Source organism: Oncorhynchus mykiss, chromosome 6 (assembly GCF_057628025.1).
Source record: "Oncorhynchus mykiss isolate SJ-2025 chromosome 6, ASM5762802v1, whole genome shotgun sequence".
Lineage (NCBI taxonomy): Eukaryota > Metazoa > Chordata > Actinopteri > Salmoniformes > Salmonidae > Oncorhynchus > Oncorhynchus mykiss.
The window spans coordinates 59530043-59551078 of NC_143027.1; the positions used below are offsets into that span (position 1 = coordinate 59530043).

Below are 21036 nucleotides of genomic sequence, written 5' to 3' on the forward strand. Positions count from 1 at the left end.
TCTCTTGTCGGGGGCCGGTGACAGCAGGGCTCACAACACGGACGGCGCTCTGCTGTCACCGCTAAACTGCCTGTCTGAGCCACTTGACGGAGCTCTGGAGAGGCTGCATCATCTTGACGCCCTGAAATCAGCCCCCATCTTCCACTCGGCAGCTCACCCCTCACCCCCATACACATACCCCTTCCCCTCTGCCCTCCGCCATCTCAGGGCCCTGACTCTTATTTATGTGCCCCACCTCCTCTACATCCCTCCCTCCCTCTCTCTCCATATTTTTTCCCTCCTGCATCTGATTAAGTTAACAATGTGCCGTTATTTGCATGCTGATTTTGCCGGTCCCTCTCCTCAATTCTCTCACAAACACAGGGGCTGGATCACAGTAATGTGATAGCACAGCAGCCAGCCAACGCAATCTCCTGCAAAACCAGGTGTGTGCAATCCACATCCCTCTTAATTCCTGCCCCCATCAAATTTTTCCCCCCGTTTTTTCTCCCCCCCCCCCCCCCCATCCCTGTAGTGTTTATAAGGTTGTATTATAATCAAATCTGGAGCAAGAAAGCCTGTCTATTTTTATTAATTATAGACCGGCGCTGATGTGAATGTATTCCGAAAGCATCTTCAAAATAGGTCGGCATACAGTTTCCTATTCTTATCCCATTTAAAATGTCAACATGGTGCAAAGCCCTACAAATTAGTTCAGGCAGACTTCAACCCCCATTTAACATTTGAAGCTCCGCTCTGTAAGCTCAAAGTGTGATTTAACGCAGTTTACACATATAAGGAGCTAGTGGTTTGTCTTTCAAACTTCTCATTTCAATACAGATATTACTGCCAAGCCGCCTGAGAAAATGCTGGTGAGGGGAAAAGGGGGGAGGGGGGGGGGGAATTATATAAAGCAAGAAGAAACAATGCATTAGCTTTCATGAATAATAGATCCTCCATCAGTCCGTGCGAGACGTACGTTTTTTAGCATCGCCGCATAAGTCCTCGGCCGAAATGAATAAATCAAAATGGGGGACTTTCCTTGAACATCTACCCAAAGATGTCGCTAGTAAACCACGATAATATATAACACCCCCCGGGTTTATATGCAAGCAGGACACAGTCCCCATAGGGTAGCAGGAAACAATGCAACGGAGATCTGTTGTTCAGGTTACTGATTGTTGAGCATACCAAACAGAGTTCAGGCATCTAATACACTGGACCTATTGATACAACCTACATAAGGAAACACGTACCACCACGAACGTCTCCGCAACAAAAACAATCACATTATTCTCCGAAATGCAATCGGAGATGGACATGTTCTATGGAAAATCAAATTCGATTTGGAGCGTGATGGGGATTAGCAAATACCATAGAATACACACAACGAGTGGGCTACTTCCAATGAGATCCACTGGCCAGACATGGCCTTCGCTGACTCACCACGGCAGACAGGCTAAAAGGCAGATGAAACGCCTCATACCCTGGGGAAGTGTCTCACATGTCAAGCTGTTTCACGCCACTGAAACGTGGGCTAAACTACAGGCCACCCTAGGTCCAGTCAGCCCTGAAGGAGGCCTTGCTTTGTGTGTGTGTGTGTGTGGGGGGGGGGGGGGGGGGGGGGGTAGGATCGAGGATGTGCCCCATACGCTTCATTACACCTCAACCCCACTGGCCATATCTAAGGCATTCACCAACTGCCTCAACACCCAGCACAACCACTTCATGCAGGCGATACAAACCACCAAGGCCCTCAAGCCCAGCCACAGTTTTTTAGTGCACAACCTCTATCTAGTCTAGTCCATTTAGAGTCTTTTGACCAATAGCATCCAATGTCCCCAGCTCGCACTTTTCTTCATACGGCTCATCGCAAAGTGTTCTATGGGTGTGCCTACTACGAGCAGGCTGAAACGTCAAAGCGCTATACATCTTTTAACGCACAGAGCGGCCCTCAGGGGTTTAATTGACTACCGTGTAAAGTGAGTGTGAGGCCGGCGAAAGAGCAACATGAAGACGAATATGGTTCATTAACAAGACAAAACAGAGCCCAATTGCTCCCATCGAATTGGCAGGGAGTGATTCCCCAAAAGTTAAAACACATTTGTCCAAGGAGCAAGTGAACTTTCTGTGGCATCCATTCAAAATGGAAAAGGGTTTAGGCTTCCAAGTGTGTGAGAGTGAGTATGTCAGTGTGAGGGCGTGTCAGTGTGAGGGCGTGTCAGTGTGAGGGCGTGTCAGTGTGAGGGCGTGTCAGTGCCAGCCAGTGTGTGTAACAGAGAGCATATGCCACTTAGTAAAGCATTGTCTCAATGTATACGCTTATGCTGCTTGTTAGTTCAGACCTGTTCAGACTACGAGGACGGTCTCCACGCCGTGCTCCCGTGCTCCCTGTTCAGTGTCTGTCTACACTAAGTAGTACAGTAGGATCCCTCCTGTTCTCTGTGCGTCAGCTGCTCCTCTTCCTCCACGCGCGTGATAGCCCGACTCGCCGAGCCAAACGCGCGGCGTTGTTCTACGACTGCCTGGTCGACTTCAAATATTCATCAAACGGAAAGAAAAGAGAGCCTCTTCTATCCCGCGGTAGTAATTTACCAATTATTTGGAGTACCTGCTGACAGGTACGTGTCACAGTCGGCTACATTCCCCCCGTGCCACTCCTACCCGACGCCCTGCCTTTCCCCTACTGCGGAGAGAGCCGCGGAGCTTCAGGCACATGGCGAGACCAGACGAAGAGGAGGAGGAGGAGGAGGAGGAGAGTTTGACTGCAGCTCCGATGCTTTGATTTGGGAAACGGTTAAGAGCGACGGAAGGTCGAAACCTGACGTGCTCCAAACACCCCAGTCCCTCTCGGGGCGGTTCGACTACCTTCTAAAGGAGTCCGGGAAGACAAGGCCTCTCTTTCCGAAACTCAACCAGCGGAAAAAAACGAACAGACACGACGAATGCAAAACACACAATAAATGGCTCATTAAAGAGAGTAGACGACTACACAAACAAAGCAGCCTTCACTGGCTGTCACCGACGGTCTCTGTGATGAGGAGCACAGTGGTGGTGCAAGAAGACACTCTCTGGAACAGTGGCAAACCACTGCCAAAGACGCTGCGACGGATCTCTTTGCCTGCCTGCATTATGTCTCTATTTGTCTTGGTGACACATCTAATGTGGATGATAGGCATTGTGAGAATTACGACTCGGTAGCTCGGGCTCGGTGAAAAAGTCCATCTCTTTCCTTCAGTGGAGGACCCCAGAGCTGAAGGGGATGTAATTCAATTAGGCGTGTGTGTGTGTGTGTGTGTGTGTGTGTATAAAGATGCGCTCCCTGAGCATTATGGGAGTTTGGAGGAGCTGGGGGTCCGCACGGAGCCATCAATCGGTGTTGGAAGTTCAGGCCACCGTGGGCCAGTCGCCCGGGCAGGCGAGCCACTGGAGAGGGACGAGAGGAGAGCGTCGCCTCTCTATCTCACACTGTGCCCTGAATAAATGAACATCTCTCCAGTGTGTGTCGCGTCGAGGAGGTACTTCAAAAAAGAACTGCCATCGCTCACTCACTGAACGAACGTAAAGACCTTCTCCTCTGCCTTTTGTTAAGAAATCAAACTGTACACAACTGGATGGTACTGAACAGGATGGTACTGAACAGGATGGTACTGAACAGTGCATGGGCGTAAATCATTTGTTTTTTCAAGTTGATTCTAAATGTCAGCAAAAAATAGCAACAAGTATATCTTTAGGATCCATATCCTGTATCAAATAACACAAAGCGGACATCATTTAATTGCTGTATTCTCATTGGAGGAGAAACGTTATAATATAAGCTCCCAAGTGGTGCAGTGGTCTGAGGCACTGCACGTCAGGGCTAGAGGCGTCACTACAGACACCCTGGATCCAATTCAGGCTGTATCACAACCGGCCGTGATTGGGAGTCCAACAGGACGGCGCACAATTGGCCCAGCGTCGTCCGGGTTTGGGCGGTGTAGGCCGCCGTTGTAAACAAGAATTTGTTCTTAACTGACTTGCCTAGTTAAATAAAGGTTCAATCAAATTTTAGTCTAAGGCCAAACAAACCCAGACATCCTGTGTGATTAGACAGTCAGGACAATAGAGGAGTGTCACTGACTGCTTAAGTCAAGTACAGTAAACGTGCTATAGTGCTGTCTGTATGATGACACGATTCCTCCTGATCAGGTTGTGAGCGGTTGCACCAGCATTTGGGACAGTCAGTACACAGCCTTGCACGTCGCAGTCTTTCCCTCAGGTAGGGCAGGTTCATTGTAAATCTGGGGCAGAGGACTTCTCCACGCCTTCTTCGGTGTTTACTCACACTCATTGTGGCTCGGAACCACTTTATGACACTAATCCCGTAGACTGTCATTGACCCGGCCCATGAACATATCTGCCACACCATCCAGTTCTCATTCAAAAAGCCCTGCACCATACCTAAACCGCTCTCTGCAACCGCAGCGCATGTTGTGTGGTGTCTGCATGGTGACAAGGATCCTTAAGAAGCTTAGGCGCATGCATGTACAGTGTGTGTGTGTGTGTGTGTGTGTGTGTGTGTGTGTGTGTGTGTGTGTGTGTGTGTGTGTGTGCGCGCGCGTGCGTGTGCGTTTTCAGTTGAGACCCTCTCATAAATAGTTAACAGAACGGGGGAGATTGTTAATGGTTGGAAAGGCGCAGAGGACGGAATTAACCACCTTTACTCGTCTTTAATTACTGCGAAGTCCACCTCCGTACCACCGATCTATAAATGCATGGTGAATCCCACGTGGCACTGAAGTTACTCAGTCCAACGTGTCACAGAGATACACCTCAGCAAAAAAAAAGAAAATCCTGGCCCAAAATGTGAACGATAACACAGAAATTGGGACAAACCGTACGTCCTTCTGTGTATTTTGGGATCCCACTAATTCATTTGGATAATACTACAAAAAAAAAAAGATATCTTAAAAAAAAAAGAAGAAATGATGAGAAAAAAAATGAATTTGAAGAGAGAGAAGTCCTAGGGGGATATGTGATGAATCCAGGTCTTAGGGGTGTTCCAGGGAGTAAAATAAGGTTGAACCTCAATAGGATCAACATTCAGGGCAAAACTGCAATAAAAGTAGAAATCCGACAGAGAAAATGATCTGCAATTAGGACAAACAGCACTAAAAGCAAGTTCAAAGATAATTGTTTTCAGAGGGGTGTGTGACTGACTCGGATGAATCCCAGGGCGGCCAGTTTGTGTGGTGGAGAGAGAGACAGAGAGAAAGAGAGAGAGAGAAAGGCAGAAAGACAAAGATAGAGACTAGTGTGTGAGCGAGAGAGAAAGAGAGAGAGAGAGAGATGAGAGACAAGCGAATTATAGAGAGAGATAGAAGGAGAGCAGAAGGAGAGCAAGTCCAAAGTGAGATGGGGGGGTTAAGGGAAAGTCGCCGAAGGTGAAATCTTCCATTGGTATTTGAGGAAAAAGGAAACGAACAAAGACACCCTGCCGAACAAGCACCGATCCATCATAAGACCACGCCATAAAAAAAAAACAAGTGTCCCCAACACACTTATCCCCTCACACATCTTTCCACAAAGAAACTTATTGTTGTTGCCTTTCACAACACATTGGCCTTTGATGGATTCTGCCCACTAAAGAAAAGGGCCCGAATGAAAGGCAGGGGTGTATGAAGAAGGGGAAAAAAACATGCTTAAACAAAGATATGAATTAAATGAAAAGAAGTTGTGAGATGACCCAGGACCCAGGACTGAAGAGCTGTCCCTGAGCTGTCCCTGAGGCCCGAGCACTAAGCCAAAGCCTTCACACAAAGACTATAGAATTAGTTTGTATCATTAGTGACATGAATAAATTTTAATAATAATGTCTATTCTATCATTATTTACCTGACTACGTAATATGCACACTACAGAGAGCTACTTGGAAAACCACTGTAAATATCCTATGAGAAACAGTCTAGAGTTGGTAGTTCTTAGTACTTTTCTTTGGACTGCTATAGTCATGTATTTATTTATATATATATATTTTTTTACAACTTGACAAGCCAATCCCTGAACCTCTTACAGTGAATATCCAGTGAGAAAGCCCTACTTGCATATCAGCACCTGGCAGATCATGGCACCAAAGATCAGTCTTTTTTTCAAGCCTGCACAGTGAAGTCACTCATTGGCATGTCTCAAAACATAACATAATTGTGTTTTAGCGGAATGAGACGGGGGGACTAAAAATACACACAATGGCATAGAGATGAGCAAACACACACAAAAAAAAAAGAGAAAAGAAAGCGTTTGTCCTTCAGCACAGTGTTTTCTCTGTACTTTCCCACAGCATGCCAATAACTGTGGAATAAACGGATATGTGAATTAAACCCCATTGTTTTAAAGATCTGCTGCTATATTTAGTCGCTTTCGCTTCATGCGCTAGAATTATGCCAGTTTTTGGGGTATATGTGTACTTGGACTGCATATCTCACGTTGTGTGAACAAGTGTAAGTGTGTGTGCATGTGTGAAAAAAACAACAGTTCAACCATGCGATTTTTGCAATTAGAAAAGACACAAAAAAATAATTATTCTGCAGCACACTCAGGCGACATATCCTGAATCGACGATGCACGGATCACGTGTTTGATAAAAAGGTTAATCAGTTGTTAATCAGAGGATTAATAACTTGTTATTTTCTTTACAAAACCATTAATATTATGCCATAAATATTTAATGTTGATGGGTCATTTTTTGGGGGGGGAGTAGGGGCGCGGGCTAGAGTGAGCAATACACAGGCTAATGTGCATTAATCATGCTTTGGTGAAGACAAATACATTCATTCATGTTTATTAATACAACCTTGGAGAAAACAATACTCTTTACATTATGAAAAAAAGTTATTCGTAAAGTATGTATCAACAATCAGCCACAAAAGGACAGAGATTAGGGTCTGGAGACTGGAGACAGCGGTCCAAAGTCAAAAAAATGCTGGGGGCAAAAGTTCATTAACATTTAAGATAAATGCATAAATGGCTTAAGGAAGGGGGGGGGGGGGGGTCGATGCTGATTCACATTGTCGGGGCTGTGTCGGGAGGGGTGGTGGGGGGGGGGGGGGGGGTGAGAGTCTGTTTTGGGGGGAGGGGGGTTAAACAGAGATTTTCTGTCCCTTTCTTAACAAATTACCCTGCCGGTTTTGCTAATCAAAGCAAAACAAATATTGCTTTTCGTTCGCTCCATTTGCTGAATGAACATATGACGTTCCCAAAATGCTCATTCCCAGCTCAAATGTAATTAAATTGTGCCTTTAGTGAAAACATGCAGTGGTACTCCAATTAGTTCTGTTTTTGTCATCGGGAGAGAAAAAATGGAATCGGGCATGCCCAAGGCACCGTCGTGTCCCGGAATGATACAATGCCTTGGCGGTATGAAGTGGGTGTGTATTTGAGATGGTGTCTGGGTACGTTAGGGTGATAGGGTTGCAGAGTGTCTATGAGTTGGATGAGTTTCGGGGGGGGGGGGGGGGGGGTTGCCTTGTTGTTGTGAGGTGGATACAAAGTCTACGTGTTTTGTCGGACGGTGGATGTGTCTATTTGAGACGGTGGGTGTAGTAGGATCTCTCCCTTTCTCTGGTTTTCTTCACATTCTTGTTCTTCTGTCTCTCTCTATACATACACATATCTCTGTGAAGTATGTGGGAAGCAAACTATTGAACTGGCTAACTAAGTAATTGCTTATTTTCATTTAACTCTAAATGGTGTTTTTTTTATTTTATTATTGAGGGACTGCATGGATTGCCCTGCAAAATGTCATCCATCTACTTGTCGATGAATCTATAAATTCATTTAGCGATTAGTCTACCTGATATGCGTTTTACCCATGTCTGAACACCTTTATTGGCAATCAATGGAATGCAAAGAATGTCGGAAACTAAGTAACTTGCAGGCCTGAGGACATATACGAAATCGGATATTTGTCAATGGCCACGCATCAAGTCCTGTTGCTGGACTTCTAGATACAGAGAACATGTATAATACCCACTGGCAGATCACAATGTAAGACGCAATGCAGAGCCGTGTGTCCGCGTGGCTGTCTGTGTCTGTGTGCCTATATTATCCCTAATATCTTCCCCTCATCTCTGTAAAACAGAGGAGAGAACGAGAGAGAGAGAGAGAGAGAGAGAGAGAGAGAAGGCAAAGAGGGCAAGCAAGGGAGAGATTGAAGATGAAAAGAGAGAGGGGAGATCCATTTTGTGTTCAGTTAAACACTGATTTCATCATCTGGGTAAAACACATAACTTAAAACTGAAATCAAATATTAAAAATGACAGGCCTTATAAGTGCGGTGAGTGATCCGGGGTCACGGAGGGAGGGAGGCGCGGGCGGCTTGTCAGCCACTATCTGTCAGAGTGAATTAGAAACAATCAGGGGGGACTGAAAGGAAAGGTGATTGTTATTAGGCAGCAGGGCTGTGAGCAGGCTCCCCAGATGTGGCCATGCATATAAAAGAACAGGAAGCCAGCAGTTTAATTCAGGAAGCGCTGGCGTACACGGCCGCACAAAGCAGGAAGGGGGGGGGGGGCCTTTGTCGCTAATAAGCTCAAAGTTACTTTGATAACAGGCAGGGTTAGGCGCCGGAATAAAAGCACTTTTCTTTTCTTTTTCTATGGGTTTTTTTTCCACACACCCCCCTCACCAGTCAGTCAATATCTAGGAAATATAATGGGAGTGGAGAAATCGGGGGTGAAATGTAGATAAGTCGACCTTAACACGCGAAGGGGAAGAGACGGCTGTGCCCATATATCAATTACCCCTGCTATCATAGGAGGATGATGAAGGGTTTGAGTGTTGGGCTCCAGACCTCCCCCGCCCAGCCCCCTTCGGTCCCCTCTGTCGCCTGACAGTCTCCCCCTTCGGTCCCCTCTCCCCTGCGCCGGGTAGGGAGGAGGACGGACGTGCCTGCTTTTGACTCCAGCACCAGACCTGCTATCTGTCAAGGGCTCCCACTGCTCCTCTGAGACAGACCATCATGCCTACAGATTGTTGTCATGGACGACGGCAGGGGGCTGGGAGGGAGGGGTAGATATGTACAATATGTTTTCAAAGGGAGCAGGGCTTGATTGGAATGATAAGGAGAGACGCTAATCTGCTAGGATACGGCCTCAAAGGCACATTGGCTCTGACACTTAAACCCTCGCGCCACAGGGAAACAGTTCCCTGGTAAACCCCTATAGACCCAGGGAGGGCAACTCTCAGCACATGTCGCACTGTCGTACTCCAGTAAGAACTCCACGTTCCCTTTCACAAAAACACACTGCTAGGCTAAAAATCATCACTCAATCCTGGATATTTAACATTGGATGTGTTTTTGTGTCTTTTGGGGGGGGGATTCTGAGAGGCTGAGGGATTGAGGATATTTTCGACTGACAGCTTTCACATGTTCAGCATTTTCTATGAGTGTATCTCTACAAAGCTGCAGGTAACGCGGGCCCTTTGTCTCAAGCACCAGTAGCATTGACCTCCAGCAATGTGGAATCAATGAAATGAGAAAATGAAGGACGTCGTTGAGACTTATGCTTTCAAAGTGCCTCCATCTCCTTTAAACAGTGAATGGCTTTGATTCCCATGTCTCTTTGTAGCTGGAGAGATATCTCCGAAAATTATCCCAGGCTTGAGATTGAGCGCTCCAGTAATAGGTTTAAACCGCTAAATGAAAGCTTTCTGTTTATCGTTGATCATTTGCACGGTATACGTACGCACACTTCTCTGGGTTTGTGCCTTCCAGGTTTGTGTTCGGAGTTAAGACGAGAGGGCGGTATGTGGTGTTGAACGTGTTGCTGCTAAATATTCCCCAGGGTAATAACAGTGTATACATGACGATTGGAAGCGTGAGGAAACGAAAGAAAGAGGGTGGGGGGGGATGTTGGGTAAAGGATGAGACAATACGAGAAAGGTACGGAGAGAGAGACTCAAAGGACACATGTAGCGAGAAATCAAAAGCGAGGTACACAGACAGAGCGAGAGAGGACGGAGCGGAAGAAGGGGGTGAGAGTCCGACAGTGGAAGGAAGAGGGAGAGGAAAAGAGATGGAGGGAGGCTGATTGAGGTGTCCCTGATAGTCAGATCCTTCCTTGCAGGACACACGTCTGGGATTTAGCTTTAGCCTGGGTCTAAGCTAGCTAACCTACCGGCTTTTTTGAAGAACACTACCCAATGTCCCTGCTTATTTTGTGTTTGTGTGTAGCTTTCCCAGTCAGTGTTAAGAGAGAGTGAAAGGGAGGAGGTGGGTGGGGGAGAGAGAGAAAAGGAATCACAAAAAAAGAAAGATATTGGGGGCTTAAGAGGCAAATCATTTCCTTTGTGCAGTGTGCTAATCATGACTCCAGCCATAACGAGCTTTAGTCTCCTCCATAGACACAGCCAGTGTGCTTTAAGCCTTCACACGGATCACTACTGTAGAGAAGGAGTGACCATAAAAACAGAATGGCCTTCACTTACGACCCCCCCCCCCCCACCCCCACCCCCCCTCCTCTATTTTTTTATTTTATTTTCTGTACTATGAATAAATTGAGTCTGTCCCGGACATGAAAATGTCAAATACCTAAAATACACCTAGGCTAAATAGCGTATTAATTTTTAATGCTCGCTCATCCTATGCTGCTATTCTCATATCTAGCCTGTCTGCCAACAGCTGTTGCAGGCTCCCTCACAGGGGATTTATCATCCATCTAAAAGAGAAAAGGAGCGTTGTTCAAAAGACAAGGAAGGGAGCCTTATTTTCATGGATCCGTACCTCTCGTTTAATTCAAGCCTGAAACTTCTCCCTGTGATATACGAGTAGAATTCAATTACACTAATGCCAAAACATAAATTGTTCATGATTCGTCCCATATTTCTCATGTTATAATTGCTAGCTAGCTCTTGTAAATGAAAAAGACATAGGGTGGGTAGGCAGGAAGTGGAAGTACAGTGACATTGGAGAGGTGGCACAAGGGGAGGGGAAGACTTGGAACCGACATGTTTCAGTGTGGGAACTGAATGGCATTCATGTGTGTTTTTAGGTGGCATGTGGCTGATGATTATGGTAGATTATCACAATCCAGATTGTAACAAGTTACAAGCATTAGCAGAAGCCTATGGCAACGTAGAGAGAGAGAGAGAGAGAGTGATGTGAGTGTGACAGAGCTGTGCCAGTGGGACAGGGGGACTGATCACTGATCAGTGTGTGACAGAAGGTGTGGGGTGGGGGGTGGGGTGGGGGGGGGGGGGGTGGCATACCTTAACACACTAACTGCATACTGGTCTGGAGCCTGTCTGTTTGGTTCGAGGAGACCCAGGCAGTCACTGCCACTGAGTCACTACAGCACACAGCAATGACAACCGACCTAGAGGGATGTGTCTCTGTCCTGTCAGAGAGTGAAAGAGAGAGAGAGAGAGAGAGAGAGAGAGAGAGAGAGAGAGAGAGAGAGAGGGAAAGAGAGAGAGAGAGGCAGATGATGTCAAGTGAAATGTAACAAATTCTCTGAATGGCGGCGATGCGCAGAGGTCAAGGAAATGCAGACGAAAAAGGTTAAAGATGAAATAAAAGCCGTGCCTTGCAGCGGGCTGAAAATCTATCCCTCCAAGGCAAGGCCATCGCTGACGCGCGGCAGACAAGATGCTAAATACTGCACGGCACTCTGGGATCTTTCATTTTCATCCGATCAATAAGGGCTTATATTTATCAGGATTCCAAGCAGCTGCCACATCTGACAACCTCCACTTCATTTTCTCACTCCTCCTCCTCCTCCTCCTCCTCCTCACGCTGAATCGGGAGCCATCGACCATAAAGAGACTGAGGCCTCTAGCTTTGCTATTTACACCCACAGACACAATTCCATTAAAGGACCCCCCTTTTCTGGTTAAAGAAACATGCGTTGTCATTATGGTTTTGGCAACAGACCACAACACTCTTCATATACTCTTTGTTCCCCTATCCCCACCCATAACGCCACAAAGAGAAGACAGACCTCCGCCGTTTACACAGTAGACCCCTTTTCTAATGTTTGAGATTCGTTTAAAATAAACCAAATTTGTGAAGTCCCCCCCCCCCCCCCTATAATTCAAAGTATTAAAATGAGCGGAAGATTTGTTAAGGGGGCGAGTTAAAATAGCTCAATCTCTAATCATCTGTACGACAATATTTGCTGTGAGGCATTCTAAATAGATTATCGCTGGTCCATCTGTGTCATCATTGATTTATAAGGCATTAAGCTGCTTTGGAAAAAGGGAGGCCTTCCCACTACAGCAAAAGGGTTCTTCTTTTTGAAATCAGGGGCATGGCAACAGGACAACCCCGGCACTTGTCTGCTCAAGAAAGTCTTTCCTTTAAGCGTTGGTGAGAGGGGAAGTAAAAATAGGACGGCTGTATCCGGTTTTGGGAAGTGTGAATCTTCTTATTTTTTATTACAAAGAGATGTGGAGGAGGGGAGGAAGTGCACAACAACAAAAAACACACACACACACACACACACACACACACAAACACAAAAACAAGGGACATCATTAACATATGAATACTATATGCAAATGGTTAGCAGAGAGCAGATGTTGGTGCATTTAATTGACCTATATGTGAATTGCATCCAAACCTTTTTACTCTGTTACTACGCCCAGTGTACAATATAACTGGATTCAGGGACTGGCACGGAGAACAGCAGTGTGAATGGGGACTAGACGGAGTACGATACCGTTTGAACGCGAGAGACGGAGAGAAAAGGCGTTTCAAAGGAGAGCGGCGTCTTGACAGGAAGCTGTCAGAGCCGGATGAAACCCAAACACAGCGCCTGGCCGCCACCGTCCCTCTGCTGTCTCGCGCGGATGACGTCACCGTGCGACGGTGGGAATGGATCACTTAATGGCCTTTGGAGAGCAATGACGTCTGTGACATGTTACTGTATGCAGCATTAAGGCCTGGATTAGAGCACACTGTCTTGATGGATATTCATATTTAGACTTCTCAATCCTCTCTAATTCTCCCTGCCATTAGCTTCTCCCTCTTTTCCCCCCTTTCTCCCTCTCATTAGCTTCTCCCTCTTTTCCCCCCTTTCTGCCGGAGAAAGGCGAGAAGTCACGCATCTTAAGCTGAAATGTTTGCATGGGTGAGCCATGAGAAACACAGATGCTATTTTCATCTAGGCTCTGCCTCCTTGTCTCCCTCCCTTTCTCCTGCTTGGGAATGTCATTAAATTGTATTAAATAGCCTTTTGTCCAGAGGGCAAGGACCACCCCGATATATGATAATACATTAATGCCCCAGTGTTGCAACCAGTGAGCTGAGACGATTTTAAGGCCGAGAGCTGGGCGGAACAAGCATGAAGCCCCATTTGTGTGTGCGTATTTGCGTGTGTGCGTGCCCGCGCGCGCGCATGTGTGTCTATACGTGTGCATGTGGCTCTCTAACAACTGTGACACATACTAATAGAAACATACCTAATAAATAACAAGCTTTCAGGGTCTGGCAAGCTGACATTTTCTCTGTGAGCAGGACAATTTCATATCTGCGGTGCAGGGAACCAAATTGCATCACACAGAGATGCCAGCGGATTAGCATAAAAATTAACACTTAAATTTCAGCTTATTGCCAACCCCACTCCTGCTCCTCCTGCCACACAACAATCAATTCCTCTTATAAATCTGATTAGATTCCATGACGCTTATTATCCTAGGCATGTCCCTACACTGCCTTCCAAGGCTCCAAGACCTATTTGTTTAAATAGAATGAAAGAGCTGATAAATCTATAGGTGCGCTTCTCATGCACACACACAGGCCACCTCTCCCCCCACTCTCTCCCTCCATCACCCTCTCTCTCTCTCTCTCATAGTAAGTCTGATTTACAGATCACCAGTGGTGTGGAAAAATAGAGAGGGAAATCAATCTTGATGGATATGCTGTAGCACTGTAAAACTTAGCTGATGTCCAGATTGTTCTGAAACCAAGCAAAAACGAGTTCATGCATTTCTAAAAAAAAAATAAAAAAAAGAAGTTAACACTTTCTACGGCCTCCAACGTTCTGAGCTTGTTTATATATGATGGTTCAGAGACCACCTTTTCTCGCTCTCCCTCCTTTGACCACCTCCCTCCGAAGACAACTCACTCCGCGAACTTTCTCGACCCTCTCCATCTCATGAAAGCTACGTTTTTTTTCTTTCTTCTAAATCGCTTCTCCTTTTTGAGACTCTTTATGTAATGAATAGCGCCATAGAAGTTGAAAAGAACATTATTGTTATTATAAAATGTCAATCCAATAACAACGTTTTTGGTCTTTTTTACTTCTTTTGACCAGCCATAGAGTACTCCTTTTCAGTCATTCATCACGTGCACAGCTACTTCCAGTGTTTATCTAGGGGGAAATTGGAGCAAGGAAAACCGTCTCATATTGGAAATCTTAATACTGTTGCAATGAAATATTTGTCAATATAGCACTTTAGAAAACATTGCACAAATACGCAGTGAAAGCCGAACGCACGTCGGGCGGCTTGCTAGGCAGAGAGACTCCCTTTTGTTTAGATAAATGGCATTTCATCGCATCCAGATGTCTTTCAGCGCCGTTCAGCCACCGTTCCCTGCGCTCCAAGACGGACGCAAAATGTACACAAACAGTTATTTCTAACAGCATTCCGTGCAGAACAGTGCCACGGTCCCCAGACCACAGCTCGTCTTCAGGTAAACTACCGCTCAGATCCAGGACTTTAAGACTGGAGGATGAACCGTGGTTGAGAGGAGGCAGAGTTCTTGTGTTGTGTGTACACCTGCTCTGGGCCTGTGAACAGGAGAGACGTTTTATCCTCTCTCCCGGGTTGAGAAATCCACGTCGGCGTGACGCCGCATCACATTGTAGGCCACGCGCCTGAGGAGATCTGGGACAGAGGTGTGCCAAGGCTGAGTCAGGCGTTACCAAATAAGACTGGTATATAATAAGGCCCCCCCGATTCGATGCCCAAACTGCTCTACGCCACAGTGGAGCAAAGAGGGGAAAAGAGGGAGAGAGAGAGAGAGGGAGGAATGTGAAACAGAGGGAGTAAAAGAGAGAGAGAGAGAGAGAGAACGTCTGATGTTATAAGTGGATAACAACAGCCCCTGCTATGCAGCAGCAGAAGCGCAGAATCATTTCAACCAGCTAAACTCCCCCCTCTAGCCACCCCTCTATTCTCATGTTAACACCGCTAAAGAGGAGTGGGCCCACCCAGCAGTAGTAACTTACACCGTCCATAGGAGTAAACTCCAGCAACACCAATACATTTACTGTGCTTTAAAAGCATATTACCTTTCACAGAGTTTATGAACAATAAACGGGGTGCTTAGCTGGTCTATTTTCTCTCTGTAATGCCACGCAATGGTGGGGGAAGAGTTTGAAAGTCTTTAAATTCAGAGTAAACACTGCTCTCTTTGTTGATTGTAGTATTCCGTTTTATTTTTTTTTACATATTTTTTTCTCCATCAGAGCTTGTTTTTTTTCCCTTCTCTCCAAACAATACATCCCCTCTCGCATCTGAAGTACACACCTCACTGACATTTTATAGGTGAAACCCTGTTGAACGAAGAGACATACCTCGTACCGTACTTTCTACCGGAGTTTTCTTTTTATGACCGTGCGTAATTAAGGCAGCATGTCCCATCGCTCAGCCATCTATACGCAGAGGCCTTTATTTATTAAACAACTTCACAGTGAAATGTTTGCGTTCTCAGCATTCGGCCGGGGCCCACCCACAGATTATTATTTCATACCTCTCCAGGACTTTTTGAAGAGTTTATGCTCAGAGCGGTTATCGTTTTTGATTATGGCAGTCTCTTAAGACTCGACGCGACCGGGCTAAAGAACATGTTTACAGAATCCGTGTGTGAACCTGAGGGCCGTACGCAGGGCCAAATGTACATTCGCCATGTGATTTACAGACATCAGATTAAACCATTTATGTCCATGCACGGCTGTGTAAAATTCACTGCTTGGGGCTTTTTAGGAGTGCACACGCATGTTTGCATTTCTCACTGTGTTTAATGGAATTTGATGGAAAGACTGAGTGTTTACACTTCATCAGAGTGATACAAAAAAATTATAGTAGAGTCAGCAAATGCTTATTATCGGCTTATTGGAGTAGTAATATCTAATATCACCCATTTCAAAAGTTGTTCCCAGTATTGCAAACACACACACACACACAGGCACGTGCACGCACACACACACACACACACTGCAAACTTGCATATTCACAAACCAAAAACACACATCAAGGTTGTCTGGGGGCCTACAAGGCTGTGTGGGTCACTGTGTGTCTGACTGTAGAGTCTGGTGGGGGGGGATTGGCAGTTTCTGTGTAGTTTCAGGTTCAGGCTGAAAGTAAAAGTGAGTTGTGTTCGTGGAGAGACAACACTAGACAGGATCAAGCTGAAAGTAAAAGTGAGTTATGTTTGCGGAGAGACAACAATAGACAGGATCAGGCTGGAAGTAAAAGTGAGTTATGTTTGTGGAGACACAACACTAGACAGGATCAGGCTGGAAGTAAAAGTGAGTTGTGTTTGCGGAGAGACAACACTAGACAGGATCAGGCTGGAAGTAAAAGTGAGTTATGTTTGCGGAGAGACAACAATAGACAGGATCAGGCTGGAAGTAAAAGTGAGTTATGTTTGCAGAGAGACAACACTAGACAGGATCAGGCAGGAAGTAAAAGTGAGTTATGTTTGCGGAGAGACAACACTAGACAGGATCAGGCTGGAAGTAAAAGTGAGTTATGTTTGCGGAGAGACAACAATAGACAGGATCAGGCTGGAAGTAAAAGTGAGTTATGTTTGCAGAGAGACAACACTAGACAGGATCAGGCTGGAAGTAAAGGTGAGTTATGTTTGCGGAGAGACAACACTAGACAGGATCAGGCTGGAAGTAAAAGTGAGTTATGTTTGCAGAGAGACAACACTAGACAGGATCAGGCTGGAAGTAAAAGTGAGTTATGTTTGCGGAGAGACAACACTAGACAGGATCAGGCTGGAAGTAAAAGTGAGTTATGTTTGCGGAGAGACAACACTAGACAGGATCAGGCTGGAAGTAAAAGTGAGTTATGTTTGCGGAGAGACAACAATAGACAGGATCAGGCTGGAAGTAAAAGTGAGTTATGTTTGTGGAGACACAACACTAGACAGGATCAGGCTGGAAGTAAAAGTGAGTTGTGTTTGCGGAGAGACAACACTAGACAGGATCAGGCTGGAAGTAAAAGTGAGTTATGTTTGTGGAGACACAACACTAGACAGGATCAGGCTGGAAGTAAAAGTGAGTTGTGTTTGCGGAGAGACAACATTAGACAGGATCAGGCTGGAAATAAAAGTGAGTTGTGTTCGTGGAGACACAACACGAGACAGGATCAGATGTCGGAGCAGATGTATTTTAATGGTGTCTTCTGATGAGTGATGCTCAGTATACCACCATGCGCAATTTAAGTGTGGCACATCGCAGTGAGTCGGGTGGTGGTAGAGCACAGGGCACATCCAAGAAGCTTCCAGTCAAAGAGGCTTGCTTTTAACACTTACACATGCACCCCCTATCACACCTTTGATGCTCCATATGACTCTGCTCCCCCCTTTTAGAAATACACAAAGGATGCCGACAATCAGGGATGGGAATAGGGTGGACTGGTCACACTCAAGCAGTCACACGTACTGTACTCTATGCCTTGTTAAAAACCGCCATGTAGACACTAACTTTATAAAACAACATTCTAAAGGTTCTGTTTCCTGTGCATCCTTATTTATCCTGGGTAAAAATGTAAAAAAAAAAACATCAGCTTTCCCCTGAAAGAAAATAAAAACACAATCCCGTAAATGAATGTTGGTAAAAGGCCTTTGGGCGTAAGCATGCTTTTTCATGCTCTGTTCCTGATGGAAAGCTCTCCACCGCTGTTCCCCTTGTAACCCATAGCCGTCCCATAGGAGTTGGCCTGGGACAAGCCCTGTCCTCTATGATAACCACATAGAGGACCTATGAATCGCTGGCCATCTAAGGGCTCGGGGCTGTGCTGCGGCGTGCAGACGGGACTTCGGAGCCTTTTGGTTAGCCGTCTTTTGATGAAGAAAATGGAATGATTTGACTTTTAAGACCTGCTCTGCTATTCCATCCCCCCGGCCTCGCTCGTCGCTTCAGTACTGTTCTGAGTTCAGGTGTTCTTTTTCACTCCCTCTGTCTGCTGCTACTTGAGCATATCTACTAAGCCACAGCTATATGACTGGCCTGTTAATGACTGGGTAAGAAAGCTACTAGGAGCTCATACTCTTGCTACTATCCTAATAGTGTATACTGTATATCAGACGTTGACTAGCTACATTTGAGGTGTAGCTGACTCCATCTGATTAATAGCTTGACTTGTGCTTAAGGGTAGATGAGTGCCAGGCAGTCTGACCGGAGGCTGGTTAAGGGAAACTAGACGGGTGGATTGGGTCTGCATGACACACGGGCACAGACACACCAGTCACCTATAAACTCGCCAAAGAGTGAGACCCCCAAGTCTCTCCAGTCACATTAGGAAACCGCGCAACGTGTTTGCACTTGTGCTACAGATCATGCTATTCCCACCTCGCATTGGAGTTAGAGTTCTAGCGTAACAGTGTGTGTGTGTGTGTGTGTGTGCGTCTTGCAAACAATCTGTATAACCTGCACAGACCCTGGCCCTGCCTGGAGCAGGGCAAAGCCCCATGTGAGAGGCTTGTTCTGCAGCACACAGGCTGTCTCTCTCTCTTTGTCACTTTCCTCACAAGTCCTCAGACCATCATCCCCACACCTCCACACACACACTGGAGCACGCAAGCGCGCACGCACACACCCACACACACAGCCTTTTACCACAACACTATGCTAATGTGGTCTACCTCGGCAACAGATCGAAGCCATACTACCAGATCTTGGTTTTAGTGTCCACTGTAGCCTTGTACATCCCTCTCTCCCCACTGCATGGGTTGTAGAAGCCTCACAGCCTAGGGAGTCAGGGCAGACATTTCTTTACCTCAGCCTCACAGCCTAGGGAGTCAGGGCAGACATTTCTTTACCTCAGCCTCACAGCCTAGGGAGTCAGGGCAGACATTTCTTTACCTCAGCCTCACAGCCTAGGGAGTCAGGGCAGACATTTCTTTACCTCAGCCTCACAGCCTAGGGAGTCAGGGCAGACATTTCTTTACCTCAGCCTCACAGCCTAGGGAGTCAGGGCAGACATTTCTTTACCTCAGCCTCGCAGCCTAGGGAGTCAGGGCAGACATTTCTTTACCTCAGACAAAGGTAAAAAGATTGAACAGGCCACCTGGCCGCCGCCAAGTAAGCTTGAGACGAGCGCGCTGAAACTGGAACCACTCTGCAGGGTCATGTCCCTAGCACAAATGGACCAAACGTCCATTCATCTTTAAGTACAGGACACAGAGGGAAAACAGTTTTGGTTGAAAATATTATCTTGGGGCAAGTCCCAACACCACATAAAATAATGTCATGGTTAAATACAGGCAGCTTCATATTACAGATCATTCTGATGTTAAATGTTTATTGGTGATAGGGAACACTGGTTGCTGACCATTGAAGACCTGGGACGGCATGGTTTATGGTCCACACACACACACACACAGTGCACGCCACCTAGAGCACTATCGATCGCACGTGGCTCCGACACACTCTCATCGGTGTCATTCAAACCCTTTCAATTTTTAATCACCAGTTCAACACTAGATCCAGTCCCTCCATTGGGCCACACACACACACGCACGCACGCACGCGCGCACGCGCACACACACATGCACACATACAGACACAAACACACATGCATGCACACATACAGACACACACACAAACACATGCATACAAACACACACACACACATATGCATGCACACATACAGACACACACGCATGTATACAAACACACATGCAGTACACTTACTGTAAGCAAGGGTAGACTGCACGACCAACCAGAAAGAACACACCAGGCCCACAGACAGGCTCATACAATAGAGCTCATCGCATGGCTTTTATAAAGCCCACCAACTTTCCCCCTTCAGCCCGACCTTGCTCAGTGGTATTCATTACATCATTAAGTTACCTCTTCATTAACTTTTCATTATTTATGGAGGCTTTGGGGAGGGGAGTCTTTATCAAATAGTATCTTTTGTTGAGCTCACTATGTGGAGGACAGCTCCCCCTGAGAACCAGCCTGGTATCTTTCTCTCACTGCCAACAGGAGTATCAGCCATGAGCCCTGTCATCTCATACCTCAGAAATACTGCTCTGTTCAGACTGGGGGGGGGCAGCTACTATGGCTTCCAAACAGAGGGCGTGTCCTCTACAAAATAGTCACAGGGATTCGAGCAAAGCTTTATAGCCACAACGTATGGTCATCAGTTATCCCCCCTCTCCTATATTTTCCCCCCTTCGTTTATTTCATATATTTCTATTACAATGTCAAACTGCTGCACTATAACCTCTGACTCATCCAAACATCTCTGGACAGAACACATAAACATATTTGTGATTTTTCTAGCCTTACATGAGCGCCATTCTGTTCCCGAGCGTTCGTGGCGATCTGTCATTAGCGATACATCGGGCCGAAAACACAGCCACAGATTGCGTTTAAAATTTAAAAAAAAAAAGTTCTGGCCACCGACCATTTAGCATCACCAGCCAATTATAAATGGCAAATCACAATACGCAGATTTCTTTTTCATCTTTCCTCCCCTCCTAACAGCAGACCCTGGCAAGGCTCCACGGCTTCTCTTGAATAATGTGGTGATAGCCCTTTGTGCTTGGAGCTGCCCAGCCATTTGTTATTTCACACAATGAGCTGTGAGAGAGAGAGAGAGAGAGAGAGAGGGACGATTAGGGGTCTGGATGATACAGTGACCTGAACACCCCCTGTACAAAAAGAGCCCGTCCCACATAGACTACAGTAATGCAGCCCTCTACTGTAGTCAGGCTAGAGAGCTGCCTCTCAATCTCCAGACCATCTCCAGATCATTTGTCAATTACAGGAGGCTAATGCATCGGGAGGCGAGAATCCCACTGAAATAAAGGGAGGGGGGGAAAAGCAAGATGGG

At 46.2% G+C, this 21036-nt stretch overlaps 1 protein-coding gene across 8 annotated transcripts in view; it reads right to left on the bottom strand.

The window, feature by feature from the left end:
- znf536 (zinc finger protein 536) overlaps window positions 1-21036 on the bottom strand; it is a 190672-nt gene that overhangs the window by 118669 nt on the left and 50967 nt on the right. For 4 of the 8 annotated variants that reach the window (XM_036980616.2, XM_090238428.1, XM_090238433.1 and 1 more), the window contains exon 4: window positions 11224-11351. The exons of the other annotated variants lie outside the window; for them this stretch is intronic. The gene's annotated coding sequence lies outside the window, so the exon portion shown is untranslated. The remainder of the gene's footprint in view (window positions 1-11223; window positions 11352-21036) is intronic. 8 annotated transcript variants of the gene reach the window in all.